Source organism: Chiloscyllium punctatum, chromosome 16 (genome assembly GCF_047496795.1).
Source record: "Chiloscyllium punctatum isolate Juve2018m chromosome 16, sChiPun1.3, whole genome shotgun sequence".
Classification (NCBI taxonomy): domain Eukaryota; kingdom Metazoa; phylum Chordata; class Chondrichthyes; order Orectolobiformes; family Hemiscylliidae; genus Chiloscyllium; species Chiloscyllium punctatum.
Window position 1 is genome coordinate 95624358 of NC_092754.1, and position 16767 is coordinate 95641124.

Below are 16767 nucleotides of genomic sequence, written 5' to 3' on the forward strand. Positions count from 1 at the left end.
TTAATATTGTTGGGGGGGGGGGGGGGGGCGTGCACTAATGCAGGCAAGTGGAGAATGTTCCAACACAATCCTGATGTGTACCTTATAGAGAGCAAACAGGACATTGGGGAATCAGCGGTTTGGAAAAACTGAGAGTATTCTCCTTGTAGCAAAGGAAATTTGGGGAGCTGTGACAAAGCGGTTTATAAAAGTTACACATTATAATAATAAACCTTACACCCATCAGCTCATTATACAAGGATTACAGGACACATGTTGAAGATTTGGGAAGATCTATTGAGAGGATGGTTTGATTCAAAGGAGAACTTTTATTCAGCAAATGGTATTGATCTGGAACACAATACGAATATCCAGGGCCTGATGTATTGAGTAATTCTGTCAGAGTTTGGCGTTACAATGACTGAGATTACCATCTGAATATCTGCCTGTAATACAAGTTTATAAAATCCGTCACTGTCAGCCCAAGTTTGAAACTCATACAATCGCCTCCTCCTGGCCCAAGAGGACTGTACACATTACCCCTGGTGGAGGTTAGCAGGCACTTCAAGGGCAAATCTATGTGGGTTTCTCGGAGTTTCCACCTTGGACTTCATGTGACTGAACATGGGACAGAATATCCCAAGATTCAGTGAGATATGGAGAGCAGGATTTGCTTCCTTTTCTTTCCTTCCGTGCTGCCGCTGTGCCTCCTCAATAAGACATGGGGTGTGAAAGGCTCATGCAGCTCGATGGGCAAGTTGTCTCCATTCTGACCAATGGGCAGCAACCTCCTCCCAGTCATGAAACAGAGTATCCCTGGAAGATAGCAACTGTGCATGCTTCCCACTGCCCAGTGCTCACAGTGCAGGTTTCGAATAATGAGGGGGGGAAATCTCCTAGAAAAGGCATAACAGGAAAGTTCCAAAAGGTTATAAACTGTTTACAGAGAGATATTCACAGGAAACCTGGGCAACAAGTTGGCAAATAGACTATAACTTGGGATAAACTGTAGAAAGCTGCACCACAAAGGGACTGAGGGAAAATGAGCAGGAAACACAGAAAGCTAGCACACAGTTACAGCATGGAATCAGGAAAGGGGAATGGAATGCTGTCCCTTATTTCAAAGAGTTTGCAATATAAGAATGTGGAGTATATACCTTAGGGCAACTAAACAAATGGCGAGTGAGACCACATCTGGAGTAAGCTGAACAGATTTGGTCACTTTAGTTAATGAAATAGAGCAGTTTATTGGAGGCATTTCAGAGAAGATCCATTGGGATGATCCCTGTTTTATAGGGATTATCCTGTAAGCAAAGGCTGAACAAGTTGGGAATATACTCACTGGACTTGAGAGGAGATCTCTTTGAAACATACAGGATTCTGTCAAGGTTTGACAGGGTAAATATGGAGACGATGTGTCCCATTACGGGTGAGTCTTGAACCAGATTCTGGGTCAGTCGCGGAATCAAGGGTTCTGTTTCAGATTTGTCAAGTTCAAGGCAACACCGACACAGGTTAGGGTTTCAGTAGCAATGGAGCTGGGGTGAGAAGGAGACAAGCAACATCTTAGGGATTGGAATTCCTGGTGTTTGTGATTGTGTAGATGTCTGATCAGAAGGTCACCTTGGGGTCAGATATGAGAGCAATATTGTGAAGAATGTAGTTCTGCCTCAGACACTTCCCAGTGAGAGGGAGGGACACAGCAGTAAGGGAAATGAATTTGGAATAGCAACTGAAGGCAATGGGTTTAACAATTACAGTGTTGCATTGGAGTGAATTGCAGCTAATCGAAGCGTGGTTCACAGTTTGATAACTGAGTAATGGTGGAGTAATGGAGAGGGATGATGGGGAGGGAGAGCTGGGCACTGTCAGTGTAGATGTGAAACCTAACACGGTGCTTTAGGACGATGTTACCTCCTGGCAGTATGTAGGTGAGAAACAGGACGGACCAAGGACAGATCCTGGAGGGACACCAAATACAATGAACTCAGAAAGGAAAGGGAGAGTGGAGATGGAGCAGGATTTTCCAATGATGGTGAGGTCATATATTAGGTTTTAGCAGAACGGGAGAGAAAGACATAACCAGAAAAGACAGATAGATCATGGAACAACATCTGTGAATTGCAAAGGTGGGGGGGGGGGAGGGTGGTGACAAGCAGGAGGATGAGACAGAGATTTGGAATGTCCATGATTTCGCTACACTAGGGTAAATGGTCAAGATGACCTCTAATAAGGCTTGACAAGTGACTCTAGGAAATGCAAATTTAGGGCTAAAATGAGGAGCACCCTTGTGAGGCAGTTTGGCTCGGTGGGCTAGTGGAGAGGGAGAAAAGAAACAGAGGCAGCTGATTGGATTGTCTCAATGTTATGGACAGAGAAACTCGATGTGCTCCTCACTCTTGTTGTTGGAGGGGAGGATGGAGGAGACAGGATAATGGACAGTGTTTTTATCTCCAAAACAATAAACAAAACCTGTGATAGTGATTCTAAAAATAAGTGAACAAACCTGTCATATTTATCATTTATCAAGAATATTAAAATATACAACTGAAGTTCAGGTTTGAATCCCAATTCGGTAGAGGTTGGCTCTGAATTCAAGAAAAAAATAACTGGAATGAAGAATCTACTGTTTGCCATGGAACCATTGGGGATGTTTTTCTGCCATTGACAATGTCCTTGAGGGAAAGAAACCAGACAGTGGCCCATCAAGTCACTCATTGTATTAATCACTGCACAGTCTCAACAAAGGAATGAAACTGGATGGACCACATTACATCTACCAATGCACTGGAAAATACAACAACACAATCAGCCCTCTTGACCCTGCAACTTCTGCCTCACTGTGGGCCAACAACAGCAGCAGAACTGTACTCCAGCCCAATCTGAAATCTCATGGCCTGATATCCCCCACTCAACCATTAACATCAAGCCAGGGAAATCAACCCTGGTTCAACGGTGAATGCAGGAGGGCATGTCAGGAACAGTACAAGGCAGACCTAAAAATGAAGTGCCAACCTGGTGCAGCTACCAAACCTGCATGCCAAACAGCACAAGCAACACCAAATAGAACTAAGTGATCCCATAACCAACAGATTAGATCGGAGTTCTGCCACACCTAGTCAAGAATAGTGATGGACAATTAAACAACTCACTGGAGGAAGCATCACAGATATCCCCACCCTTACCGATGGAGGGGTCTCACACATCCATGCAACAGATAAGAGGACAGCATTAGCAGCAATTTTCAGCCAGCAGTGCCAAGTGGATGAGCCTTCTCCATTGGTCCCTCACATCACAGATATGAATCGACTTGGTTGAAAACTCATTTCCAATCAGATCAAGAAATGGATAAGTGGTGTAAATGTATGGGCCCTGCCAATATTCTGGCAATAATACTGTTGGCTGTGCTCCAGAACCTGCTGCCCACCAAGGCAAGTACTGCTCCAGCACTGGCACCTACTGACTTTGTGGAACATTGCTCAGGGATGTTCCAACACAAAAACACAGGGCAGATCCAACTCAGCCAATTCCCCTCCATCAGTCCACACTCGCTCAGCAGTGAGGTGATGGAAGGTCTCATCAACAGTGCTGTCAAGCAACTGCTCAGCAACAACCTGCTCAGCGATGCCCAGTTTGGGTTCTGCCAGGGCCACTCAGTTCTTGAGCTTGTTAAAGACTTGATTCACAAACTGACAAACAGCTGAATGAGGTGAGGATGACAGGCCAGACCCCCTCCAAGACCACTATTTCGACTTCAGTGATATCACCTGACCTCACCACAGTCTCAGCTCATTTGCTAAAACTCTCCTTCATTCCTTTTGTTGACTCTAGATTTCATTGTCTAAACCCACTCCTGGCCAGCATCCCACATTCACCCTCCCGATAATCTCAAGAATATTGAAAACTCTACTGCCGAAGTGCTCACTTGTACCAAAACTTGCTGATCAATCAAAAGACTCCGATTTATAAGCAACAACAATTTACTTTCGTACCTTTGAATTAATTCCTGGCTGTAATCATTCCTATCTCCCTGCACCACACACCCTTTCATATCACAATAACTCATTTTAATTCAGACTCTCAATCATGTGTTTATTTTTGAGTTCTCCTGTGTGAATGTTTCTATAGACTCCAAGGGAACATGGTCTGGAATCCCCACTCTAACTCTCCAAGATCTACTTTCTTCCTTTAAGGCATTCTTGAAAAACTGCTTATTTGGCAATTGTTTTGGTCACTGGACACAATATTCTCCATCTGTAGCCTTATGTCAAAACTTCTCAATAATATTTTTGTGAAATTAAAACCATGATGATTTGTACAGATATCTTCTACTCTTCAATATCACTGAGTGAATAATCTGTAATGTCTCTTACCCAACCACCTTCACCATACAAACTGAAGCAGTACAAGGCAGTCAAACATCACCCTCTTCACAGGCAACAAGGCTTTGGCATTGATCACTGGTTTCTGTGGAAGGAGAAATACACAGTTGATGTTTCAGGGAGTGCAATATGAATTACAGGGAATGAAAATGGTGCAGAATTTGACTGTCAGAAATTGAAGGAAAATGCACTCGCTTATTGGAAAAAAGAATTCTTGACTGTCAAAGATATTGTGGAAAAAATAACCTGATAATGGAACAGCACATGGTCAGGAGCCGGGCAGCAGTGGACAATTCATTTACATTCCTGAAGAAGGGCTTATGCCCGAAACGTTGATCCTCCTGCTCCTCGGATGCTGCCTGGTCTGCTGTGTTTTTCCAGCTCTACATTTTACAATTCATTTACAAAACAGCTGTGAAAGTAATAGTAAAATAGTATACAGAGCAAAAATATACCCATGAGAGACTGAGGAAGCCAGATAATGAACAAGTAGACATCAGAGAACCCAGAGGTGAACCAGAGCAGAGTTCACTTTTATGATCCCACAGTCAAAGATGTCTAGCACAGAAACAGACTTCTTCGGTCCAACCTATGGCAACCAGATATCCTAACCTAATCTATTTAAATTAAATCCTATCTGCCACTCCTCAGCCCATTGGCCCATCTGATCAATATCCCACTGTACTCTGAGATAACCTTCTTCATTGTCCACAATACCTCCAATTTTGGTGTCACCTGCAAACTTACTAACTATACGGCCTCTATTCATATCCAAATCATTTAAATGAATAATGAAACAAATCCAGAAAAAAGTCCATTTCTCTGGGTTTGAATGTGATCTGTGTAAATCCTGCCCTATGACTCTTTTTACCAGGGAAGGCTGTACATACATCCCTCTGAACTTTGCCCCCCACAAAGCTAGCGGCCGCCCACGTGTCCAGTGAATCATTGCCCCGAATAAAGATGGCGGCGCTCACTCGGACCGATTACTCAACGAGGCATTTTCCCATTTGCTGCAAAAACTGGACTGTAAGTTTCAAATTTGTATTTTCCGATGTGTACCAAATGATTGTAAAACCTCTCAGACCATACCAACACCATTTCCCTCCCACCTCCTGCTGTTTATTTCTTTCCTTACCAACAGCACTCCGCACATATGTCCCTAAAATGAGCACCCGCCGCGAGGATGATCACGTGGTATAGTCTAGTCCCGCCCTTATTCACTGATTGGCCGGAGGACCAACTGCCCCGCCAGGTCCTCCAGCTCCTCCCCTGCCTAGGCATTGGTCCGCCGCTGACATCAATCACTTCTTCGGTCCAACCTGTCGATGTTAACCAGATATCCTAACCTAATCTGTCTAAACTGAATCCTATCTGCCACTCCTGAGCCCATTGGCCCATCTGATCAATATTCCACTGTATTCTGAGATAACCTTCTTCATTGTCTACAATACCAACTGTTGGCTGGAGCTTGCGCACTGCTTCGTGGCTTTTGTTGCTATTTCTCAGTTACAAGTTAAAAATCACACAACCACCTGATTATGGACCAGCAAAGTAATGCTTCCAAATAAACCTGTTGAACTATAACCTGGTGTTCTGTGAATTTTAATTTTGTCCATCCTAATCCAACACCAGCACCTCCAAGTCACGAGTGACGGAGGCATGCATAATATAAGAACAAAAGATCTAGGAAAAGGAGAAGGCCGTCCTGCCCTTCGAGCCTGCTCTACCATTCAATAAGATTATGGCTGATCATTTTGTGGATGCAGAACCATTTACCCACATTCTTACCGTATTCCTTAATTAATTTTCTTTTTTAAAAAAAACTAACTTAGCTTTAAAAACGTTTACTGAACGAGCATCAACTATTTCGCTGGGCAATGCATTCCATAGAGGTCAAGAAGTTCCTTCTCAATTCAATCCTAAATTTGCTGCCTCTAATCTTGAGGCAATGCACTCTTGTCCTAGCTTCACCTGCCAGTGGAAACATCCTCTCAACTTCTATTTTATCCATTCCATTCATTATTTTATATCTTTCCATTCTTCTTAATTCCAATGAATATAATCCCAATCTACTCAGTCTCTGTTAAACCAACCCCCCCACCTCCGGAGTCAACATAGTTAACCTCCTCTACACTCCCTCTAGTGCCAGTACATCCTTGAGCAAGAAAGGAGATAAAAAAACTACATGCAGTACTCCAGGTGTGGGATCACCAGCACCCACTATAGCCCACCTTTGCTTTTAAACACAATCCCTTCAGCAATGAAGGACAATATTCCATTTGTCTTCTGAATTGATTGTTGTACCTGGTGACCAACCCTCCTACCGAAGGATGTTCAGGTGCCTCTGCATAGTAAATAATGCATTTTTTAAAAAATTCAAGTAATAATCTTTTTACTAATATTAGTCCAACCAGAGAGTATGACTTTACATTTATGAACATAATATTCCACTTGCCAAACCATTGTCCACTCACTCAATGTATCTCTGTTCCTCTGCAAAGTTTCACAGTCCTCCACACACTTTGTTCTGCTACTCATCTTAGTGTCATATGCAAACTTTGACACCCTACATGTGGTCCCCAACTACAAATCATCTGTATCAATTCTAAATAATTCCAGTCCCAACACTGATCCTAGAGGCACGCTACTAGTTATTGATTGCCAGCCAGAATAAGGCTTATTTATCCCCACTCTTTGCTTCCTGTTAATCAACCAATCTTCTATCCATGCTAATACTCTATCCCATGCACCCTTACATCATGCAACAGCCTCTTGCACAGCACCTTGTTGAAGGCCTTTTGGAAATCCAGCACACCGCATCCACTGGGTCCCCGTTGTCCACCTTGCTCAAAATGTCTTCATAGAATTCCAAACGATTTGTCAAGCATGACCTGCCCTTCATGAATCCATGCTCTGTCTGCCCAATGGGACAATTTCTATCGAGATTCCCTGCTATTTCTTCCCTGATAATAGACCCAAGCATCTTTCCCACTACAGAGAATAAACTAACTGGTGTAGAATTCCCTATCTTTTGTCAAAGGCCTTTTCTTACAGTCCTTCCTTTTCACTGGAAAATGCCTTTGCTGAGCACTTCCTAAAATGTCTTTGAAAATCTTTCACTGCTCATCAACTGTCCCACCATAAAATCTTTGTTTCCAGTCGACTTTATCCAGGTTCTCCCTCATTCTATTTTAGTTCCCCATGTTCAAGCACAGGACCAAGGTATTAGATTTTATCTTTACACTCTCCATATGTGTTCTAACTTCAACCATACAGTAATCACTTCTTCCAAGAGGATCCCTAACACTGAGGTCATTAATTATTCCTGTCTCATTGCACGGGGGCCAGATCTTGGATAGCTTGCTCCTTGTCAGTTCCATTTCATACTATTCAAAAAAACTGTCATGGATACACTTAATGAACTCCTCACGGCTACCCTGACTGAGCTGGTTCGACCAATCTACATTTGGATTAAAATCACCCATGATAATAGACATGCCATTTTTACAGGCTTTAGTTATTTCTTTGTTTATTGTCCATCCCAACGTGACGTTATTATCTAGCCTACACACTGTGCCTATCAGTGACTTTCTTGTTAGAATTTTGAAAGCATCATTCCTGTTTCTCCAAATGTATGGCAATAAAAACAACTGCTTGCATTGTATGGAATCTTTCACAATAGCAAACCTCCTAAGGTGCTTCATGGATGATCAAAACATTGATTAAAGAGAATGATTTTAAATTACATCTTAAGGGAGGATAGAGAAGGTTAGGGAGGGTATTCCACAGACTTCTATCCTTGGCAGCTCCAATTGTGGAGTGATGCAGGTGGGGTGGGTTGGAAAGGGAACGTGCAAAGGGGAAATCGAGGAGTGCAGGCAGTGCATAAGGTCTTAAGACAGAGGAGGTTCTGGACTGAGTCTGTCTGTCATAGAGAGTATGGCTGCCTCATGTAGTTTGAAGCACTGCAATGGGCCCATGCATGTCATGTTAGTCAAGGATAGTATAACGGTGGCTGAGAGAACTTTTGATGAGGACTTCTCTACTGAAGTAGTGTGCGCTGAGGTTAGAAACAGGAGAGGGGAGGTCACACTGCTTGGATTTTTTTTATAGGCTGCTGCAGAGTTCCAGGGAGGGGGAAGAGAGGATTAGCAAAATTACACTGGGTAGGAGTGAAAGTAACATGGTGGTCATTATGGGGGACTTTAACTTCCCTGACATTGACTCAAAATGCTATAACTCTAGGATGTCGGATGGATCAGTTTTTGTCCAATGTGTACAGGAGGGTTTCCTGACACAGTATGTCAAAGGGCCGACAAGAGGGGAGGCCACATTGGATCTGGCACTTGGTCATGAACCGGACTAGGTGTTTGATTTAGTTGTAGGTGAGCACTTTAGAGAGAGTGATTACAATTCAATTATGTTTAGTTTAGCGATGGAAAGTGATAGGTACATGCCACAGGTGAAGAATTATCGATGGGGGCAGTGGCAATTATAATGCAATTCAGCAACAATTAGGATGCATAGAATGGGGTAGCAAAATGCAGTGGAAGCAGACAATGGAAATGTGGAGCTGGTTTAAGGAACAGATATTGCGTGTCCTTGATAGGTATGTCCCTGTCAGGCAGGGAGGAAGTGATAAGGTAAGGAAACCGTGGTTTACCAAAGAAATTGCATCTCTTGTTAAGAAGAAGTAGGAGGCTTATGTGTTGATGAGCCAAATGGTCCAGATGAGGCGATGGAGACTTACAAATCAGCTAGGAAGGATTTAAAGAGAGTTAAGAAGAGCAAAGAGAGGACACGAGCAGTCTTTAGTGAATAGAATAAAGGAACATAGAACATAGAACATAGAACAATACAGCACAGAACAGGCCCTTCGGCCCACGATGTTGTGCCGAACTTCTATCCTAGATTAAGCACCCATCCATGTACCTATCCAAATGCCGCTTAAAGGTCACCAATGAATCTGACTCTACCACTCCCACGGGCAGCGCATTCCATGCCCCCACCACTCTCTGGGTAAAGAACCCACCCCTGACATCTCCCCTATACCTTCCACCCTTCACCTTAAATTTATGTCCCCTTGTAACACTCTGTTGTACCCGGGGAAAAAGTTTCTGACTGTCTACTCTATCTATTCCTCTGATCATCTTATAAACCTCTATCAAGTCACCCCTCATCCTTCGCCGTTCCAACAAGAAAAGGCCGAGAACTCTCAACCTATCCTCGTACGACCTACTCTCCATTCCAGGCAACATCCTGGTAAATCTTCTCTGCACCCTCTCCAAAGCTTCCACATCTTTCCTAAAGTGAGGCGACCAGAACTGCACACAGTACTCCAAATGTGGCCTAACCAAAGTCCTGTACAGCTGCAACATCACCTCACGACTCTTGAATTCAATCCCTCTGCAAATGAACGATAATACTCCATAGGCCTTCTTACAAACTCTATCCACCTGAGTGGCAACCTTCAAAGATCTATGTACATAGACCCCAAGATCCCTCTGTTCCTCCACCTGACCAAGAACCCTACCATTAACCCTGTATTCCGCATTCTTATTTGTTCTTCCAAAATGGACAACCTCACACTTGGCAGGGTTGAACTCCATCTGCCACTCCTCAGCCCAGCTCTGCATCATATCTAAGTCCCTCTGCAGCCGACAACAGCCGTCCTCACTGTCCACAACTCCACCTATCTTTGTATCATCTGCAAATTTACTGACCCACCCTTTGACTCCCTCATCTAAGTCATTAATAAAAATTACAAACAGCAGAGGACCCAGAACTGATCCCTGCGGAACTCCACTTGTAACTGGACTCCATGCTGAATATTTACCATCTACCACCACTCTCTGACTTCGACCGGTTAGCCAGTTTTCTATCCAATTGGCCAAATTTCCCTCTATCCCATGCCTCCTGACTTTCCGCATAAGCCTACCATGGGGAACCTTATCAAATGCCTTACTAAAATCAATGTACACTACATCCACTGCTCTACCCTCATCCACATGCTTGGTCACCTCCTCGAAGAATTCAATAAGACTTGTAAGGCAAGATCTACCCTTCACAAATCCGTGCTGGCTGTCCCTAATCAAGCAGTGTCTTTCCAGAAACTCGTAAATCCTATCCCTCAGTACCCTTTCCATTACTTTGCCTACCACAGAAGTAAGACTAACTGGCCTGTAATTCCCGGGGTTATCCCTATTCCCTTTTTTGAACAGGGGCACAACATTCGCTACTCTCCAGTCCCCTGGTACCACCCCAATTGCCAGTGAAGACGAGAAGATCATTGCCAACGGTACTGCAATTTCCTCTTTTGCTTCCCACATAATCCTAGGATATATCCCGTCAGGCCCGGGGGACTTGTCTATCCTCAAGTTGTTCAAAATGTCCAACACATCTTCCTTCCTAACAGGTATCTCTTCTAGCTTATCAGTCCGTTTCACATTCTCCTCTTCAACAATACGGTCCCTCTCGTTCGTAAATACTGAAGAGAAGTACTTGTTCAAGACCTCTCCTATCTCTTCCGACTCAATACACAGTCTCCCACCACTGTCCTTGATCGGACCTACCCTCGTTCTCGTCACTCTCAGGTTTCTCACGTACGCATAGAATGCCTTGGGGTTATCCTTGATCCTATCCGCCAGGGATTTTTCATGCCCTCTCTTAGCTCTCCTAATCCCTTTCTTCAGGTCCCTTCTGGCTATCCTGTATCCCTCCACTGCTCTGTCTGAACCTTGTTTCCTCAACCTTATGTAAGCCTCCTTCTTCCTCTTTACTAGACATTCAACCTCCCTCGTCAACCAAGGCTCGCTCACACGACCATTTCTTTCCTGCCTGATCGGTACATACATATCAAGGACACGTCGTATCTGCTCCTTGAAAAAGTTCCACATTTCCACCACATCCTTCCCTGACAGCCTATGCTCCCAACGTATGCTCCTCAAATCCTGTCTTACAGCATCGTAATTTCCCTTCCCCCAATTGTAAAAACTTCCTTGTTGTGCGCACCTATCTCTCTCCATAACCAAGGTGAAAGTCACAGAATTGTGGTCGCCATCACCAAAATGTTCACCCACTAACAAGCCCGCCACTTGTCCCGGTTCGTTACCGAGTACCAAATCCAATATGGCCTCCCCTCTGGTTGGACAATCTACATACTGCGTTAGAAAAGCTTCCTGGACACACTGCACAAACACCACCCCATCCAATCTACTTGATCTAAAGAGCTTCCAATCAATATTTGGGAAGTTGAAGTCGCCCATGACTACGACCCTGTGGCTTCTGCACCTTTCCAAAATCTGTTTCCCAATCTGTTTCTCCACATCTCTGCTGCTATTGGGGGGCCTAAAATAAACACCCAACAAGGTGACTGCACCTTTCCTATTTCTGACTTCAGCCCATACTACCTCCAGAGGCAGATCCCCCTCAAACTTCCTTTCTGCAGCCGTTATACCATTTCTAATTAGCAATGCCACCCCCCTCCTTTTTTACCACCCTCCCTAATCTTACTGAAACATCTGTAACCAGGAACCTCCAACAGCCATTCCTGTCCCTCATCTATCCATGTTTCCGTGATGGCCACAACATCGTAGTCCCAGGTACCGATCCACGCCTTAAGTTCACCCACCTTATTTCTGAGATTCCTTGCATTGAAGTATACGCACTTGAGCCCATCTCTGTGTCCGCAAGTAGTCCCTGTCAGTGCTACCTTCTCCACAGCCTCCCTACAGTCTTGGACATCCTGACACACAGCTAGCTTACTTGCTGGACTACAAGTCCGGATCCCATCCCCCTGCCAAATTAGTTTAAACCCCCCCCGAAGAGTGCTAGCAAACCTACCCCCCAGGATATTGGTGCCCTTCTGGTTCAGGTGCAACCCGTCCTGTTTATACAGGTCCCACCTTCCCCAGAATGCAGTCCAATTGTCCAAATATCTGAAGCCCTCCCTCCTACACCATCCTTGCAGCCACGTGTTCAACTGCACTCTCTCCCTATTCTTTGCCTCTCTGTCACGTGGCACCGGCAACAACCCAGAGATGACGACTCTGTCTGTCCTAGCTTTTAGCTTCCAGCCTAACTCCTTGAGCTCTTGAATGACCTCCCCACCCCTCTTCCTACCTATGTCATTGGTGCCAATGTGTACCACGACTTCTGGCTGCACACCCTCCCCCTTAAGGATTCTGAAGACACGGTCCGAGACGTCTCGGACCCTAGCACCCGGGAGGCAACAAACCATCCGAGAGTCTCGCCCATGTCCACAGAACCGCCTGTCCGTCCCTCTAACTAGAGAGTCCCCTATAACTAGCGCTCTCCTCTTCTCCCCCTTTCCCTTCTGAATCTCAGAGCCACAGACCCCTTCACTGCAGCTTACACCTGCAAGGCTGTCCCCCCCCAACAGCTTTAGGAGAACCCTAAAGCTTTCTATAGGTATGTGAGGAATAAAGGATAGGGTAGGAATAGGGCCAATCAAAGACAGAAGTGGGAAGTTGAGTGTGGACACTGTGGAAATTGGAGAGGTGCTAAACGAATATTTCTCATTGGTTTTCACTCAGGAAAATGAGAATATTGAAGACAATAATGAGGTAGAAGATGTTAGATGAGAAAGGATCGAGGTTAGTTACGAACAGGTGTAATCAATTCGAGAAGGATTGAAAGTAGACAATTCCCAGGGGCTGGATGGGATTTATCTGTGGATTTTCTGGGAAGCTAGGGAGAAGATAGCAAATACTTCGGCTTTGATATGGAGTCATCATTGCCTACAGGTTCAGTACCAGGGGACTGGATGATTGCAAATGTTGTGCCCTTGACCAAGAAGGACAGTCGAGATGACCCAGGTAATTATATACCAATGAGCCTTACTTCTGTTGTAGGAAAGGTTTTGGAAAGGATTATAAGAGACAATATTTGTAATCATCTGGCAAACAACAATATGATTTCAGATCATCAATATGGTTTCGTCAAGGGCAGGTCGTGTCTCAAAAACTTCATTGAGTATTTTTGAGATGTTGACCAAGCATATAGATGAGGGTAGGGCAGTTGACGTGGTATACATGGACTTCAGTAAAGCCTTTGATAAGGTTCCAAATGGTAGGCTCTTAGATAAAATGCAGCGACTGGAATTGAGTGTGCTTTAGCAGTTTGGACTAGAAACTGGCTTTCTGAAAGAAGGCAGCGAGTGGTGGATGATGGAAAATAATCAGCCTCCAGTGCGGTTATTAGTGGTGTGCCACAAGGATCTGTTTTGGGACCACTGCTGTTTGTAATTTTTTATACTAGTCTTAGATGCAGGCATAGCTGGATGGATTGGTAAATTTGCAGATGACACGAAAGTCAGTGGAGTAGTGGACAGTGTGGAAGAATATTACAAGTTGCAGGGGGACTTGGATAAACTGTAGAATTGGGCTGAAGGGTGACAAATGGAGTTCAATGCAGCTAAATGTGAGGTGATGCACTTTGTGAAGAATAACAGGAAGGCAGAGTACTGGGTCAATGGAAACATTCATGGTCATGTAGATGTGCAGAGGGATGTTGGGAGTCCATGTACATAGATGCCTGAAAGTTGCCCCCCAGGTGTACAGTTAAGATGGCATACAGTGTGTTAGGTTTCATTCGTAGATGGATTGAGTTCTGGAACCACAATATCATGCTGCAATTATCAAAACACTGGTGCGGCCATATTTGGAATATTGTGTGCAGTTCTGGTGCCCATATTTCTGGAAGGATGTGGAAGCATTGGAAGAGGTGCAGAGGAGATTTACCAGGATGTTGCGTGGTCTGGAGGGAAGGTCTTATGAGGAAAGGTTGAGCAATTTGAACGTGTTCTCATTGGCAAGAAGGCGGCTAAGAGAGGATTTGATAGAGACATGCAAGATGATCAGAGGCTTAAGTAGGGTAGACAGTGAAAGTCTTTTTCCTAGGAAGATGACATCAGAGTGTATGAGGGGGCATAAGTACAAATTGAGTGGTGATAGATTTACGACAGATGTCAGAGGCAGGTTCTTTACTCAGAGACTGGTTAGGGTGTGGAATGCACTACCTACTAATATAGTTAACACAGCCACATTAGTGAGATTTAAACAACCCTTTAGATAAGCACATGGGTGATTTTGGGATAGTTTAGGGGGACGAGCTGGGAATAGTTCACAGGTCGGCGCAACATCAAGGAATGAAGGGCCTGTTTTGCGCTGTGTTGTTCTCTGGCTATTGTGCTACAAGAGATTTTTACTGTCTTACACAGAGTGATGGATCTTGTATTGTGAGCTTACGAAGTGTCACTGATCTCTACCAAACATGTACGAGGTAGAGAATGCTGCCTGACCTGCTGTGCTTTTCCAGCAACACATTTTTCAGCTCTGATCTCCAGCATCTGCAGTCCTCACTTTCTCCATGTACGAGGTAGAGTCAGGGCAATAATAAGATGCTGCAACAGGAGGGGGCAGGTAGCTCCATACAAAACCCCACTCCTTCTCAACTGTTTTCACCACAAAAACCGAACGCCTTCCAGAAAAGCACCTCTATATCCCACCACAACATTTTGCCCCACAATCGTGGTATCTGGCTGTGCACTAAGAGGAGTGCAACAGTCTGTACTGGGACCCTGAAACGCTTGGTAAAGAGTCAAATCATCTGAGCATTGAGAGCCCCACCACATTGCATGCATGTTTTCTCTCTGTTCCTGACTTCCCTTGTTTTTCCTAATTAACCTGTTAAAAGTTGTTGTTACACACACCTGCACAAGCTGTGAATTGAACCCAGGCCTCTCGGTCCAAGATTCGGAATATTTTCACCACGTCACAAAACATCGACTCGATCTTCCTTTGTCCCTTGCCTGCTCAGTCACGCCCGAATCAACTCTGCAATTGGGAGGAAGGGGCGGAACAGAAGGACCGAGTAGTGGCCGGTCCTCCAACCAGAGTGAGTGAGGAGAGGGGCCAAAGCATTCTCGGGGAGTGAACGCTTCAAGATTGGTCAGACAGCAAACTATTTTGCAGGATTGATCATTGTCATGATATAGTGGAGCATTAAATCTCTCTCATAAATCAATGTGAGACTTTAAGAAATCCTGTAGTTGAAATGTAAATCTGATAACGTACATATTTCAAATCGATTTGCATAAATCGAGTGAGAAAATTCTTTTCAAACTCCCAGAACGATTGGTAATTTACATACCTGGCCGTTATGGTTGATTTGGACCAGACAATCTATTTACATACTAGACCTCTCTATGACTGTAACTCGACAAAGCAATTGTTAATGAATAATATTTTACCCATCAGTCTGTGCAGGTATGAATATTCGCTATGAGCTCACTGATAATCTCTGGCGCACGCGCGGTTTGGTATCTATGCAGAGCATGCGCAGTGTCACATTGGTCGGGACAGAGACAGAGAGAGAGAGATATGGAGCTGTTTTCTTTGGCAGCGGCTGCGATCGGCTTCAGAGAGCGGTGATTAGAGCCTCGCCGGGAGAAAGGAGCGGAGAGAATTCACAAGTCCCGGATAAAGCTTAAAAAAAACCTGAAACAGACCCTCCAGGCCCGGGTAAGGAGGTGGCGGTCTCTGATCAGGGAAGCGGCCCAGAGTCACGGCCGCCATTTGTTTGAGGGAAGAGGGAGCGCGGGCCTCTGGGCCGCCATCTTGAGAAGGTCAAGGTGCAGGTGGGCGGGGCTCTCGGGGTCTGTAGAACAATCCGAGGAAAGGGAAGCCCCATTGTTATTGATTAATTCCATGAACACAGCTTCACTGGGCGATCCTGCAGGAATATCCTCTCTCAGTCCTGCTGGGATGTTTCACTCCATCAGAACCAGCAGCTCTCCTCCTCTCTCAGCTCCCCTTCTGTCCTTCCTGCAGCATCTGTCCCCTGGAACATTGAGCTGCCTGTCCTGTCCCTCCCTCAGCTGTTGTTTCTGTAATACCTGTGATATCCCAATCCCACTTTAGATTACTTCACCAAAGACAGGAATGCACCCGATGGATTTTTCTTAACATCAGTAATTGGTTAATAGTCACTTACAGGTTTTTAATTACATCTTTTTTGAAGCATTTAATTCACATTCAATCATTTGCAATGGTGGGATTTGAACCTGTGTCCAGAGAACACTTGCTGAGTTTCTGGGTAAATTGTCACACAATAATGCCACTAGGCCATCACTTCGCCTGCTCACAGTTTGTATATCCCAGTGCAACATGAATCAAAACACTTTCTTCCTGCACAATTGTTTGACCCAGCACTCTGGTGATGTGACTCAGTACCTCTCCATGTGGTATCCCTCACTGTGAGGGTCTAATTGCTGCCTCTGTCAGCGTCTCTCACTCTTGAAGCTACTCCAGATCATGAGCCAACAGAATTCTCCACTCCAGAGAGATGAGGCAGCACAGGTCAGGAATGGAGACTGGGATTT

General features: G+C 44.7%; 2 long non-coding RNA genes across 2 annotated transcripts in view; one reads left to right on the top strand and one right to left on the bottom strand.

Annotated features, from left to right (window-relative positions):
• Nucleotides 1–288: 288 nt before the first annotated feature.
• Nucleotides 289–15210, bottom strand: LOC140487233 (uncharacterized). The gene is made up of 3 exons (XR_011962817.1): nucleotides 15097–15210; nucleotides 4353–4446; nucleotides 289–875 (listed from the first exon to the last, which is right to left on the bottom strand). It is a non-coding gene; the product is annotated as an uncharacterized lncRNA (long non-coding RNA).
• A 532-nt stretch (nucleotides 15211–15742) lies between these two features.
• Nucleotides 15743–16767, top strand: part of LOC140487234 (uncharacterized) — a 32480-nt gene continuing 31455 nt past the window's right edge. The window contains exon 1 of the long non-coding RNA XR_011962818.1: nucleotides 15743–15907. This is a non-coding gene — a long non-coding RNA (uncharacterized lncRNA). The remainder of the gene's footprint in view (nucleotides 15908–16767) is intronic.